The following is a 914-nucleotide window of genomic DNA, read 5'->3' on the forward strand; positions in this document are numbered from 1 at the left end:
GACACACAGCTGATTTAATAATAATTTATGTACTAATATTTGTTTGTTTGTTTAAATTAAATTAAAAATATAAAAACAATTAAATAACATTTTATATTAAATAAAAATATTTACATTTGTTTACAAAACAAAACAAAGGCAAATTTTTTAAAAGACATTTGATTGTTTATGAAAACAGCACAAAACAGTGTATTAATAGTAGTAGCAGTATTTTTAGACACTGTACACAGCTTTCCCTGAATTTATTCTTCACATTTCATTGCAGTTTCATTTGTTTAAGACTCATTCATTGTTTTCTCTTTTCTTTGTTAGTTCTTCTCAAGCGTGTCTTTATATAGGTCCCTGTCTTGTCCAGAGAATGGCCTTTTATTCTCTCAGGTGTGTAGGCGGAGTGATGCGGGAACAGGTGTTGGATCGCTCTTTAAAAGCATGAGTTATTCTCAGTAGTTCAGTAACTGCTTTCACTGGAGCGTCACACCTGCAAATGGAGTGGCTTCAAGTCTTTGGTGTCCTGGGATGTTTACTACACTGCAGGGGAACTCTAACCTCGCCACGGTTGGTTAAATTTACAGTCCTCTTATAAACTGTTTATCACTTGTCCTTACACTCTCAAAAATACACTCTTTTGTCTCTTGACAAGTTTTTTTCATGCTTCAAGACATTGTAATTTTAATACAGACTACCGTTCAAAGGTTCAGGGGTTGGTAAGATAAAATAAATAAATAATGAAATAATATGTCTCTTCTGCTCACCAAGGCCGCATTTATTTGTTTGAAAATTCATGCAAAAACTGTAATATTGTGAAATATTATTACAATTAAAAATAGCTGTTTTAAATTTAAATTTTAAATTTACATTTTTTTAATTTTAAATGTAATTTATTTCTGTGATGCAAAGCTACATTTTCAGCATCA

The 914-nt window shown here is 30.7% G+C and overlaps 1 long non-coding RNA gene across 1 annotated transcript in view; it reads left to right on the plus strand.

The window, feature by feature from the left end:
- Window positions 1–481: 481 nt before the first annotated feature.
- The window catches only part of LOC107576128 (uncharacterized), a 1,325-nt gene continuing 892 nt past the window's right edge, over window positions 482–914 (plus strand). Inside the window, exon 1 of the long non-coding RNA XR_001608002.1 lies at window positions 482–555. This is a non-coding gene — a long non-coding RNA (uncharacterized lncRNA). The remainder of the gene's footprint in view (window positions 556–914) is intronic.

Source organism: Sinocyclocheilus grahami, unplaced genomic scaffold (assembly GCF_001515645.1).
Source record: "Sinocyclocheilus grahami isolate Dianchi unplaced genomic scaffold, SAMN03320097.WGS_v1.1 scaffold3246.1, whole genome shotgun sequence".
Taxonomy (NCBI): domain Eukaryota; kingdom Metazoa; phylum Chordata; class Actinopteri; order Cypriniformes; family Cyprinidae; genus Sinocyclocheilus; species Sinocyclocheilus grahami.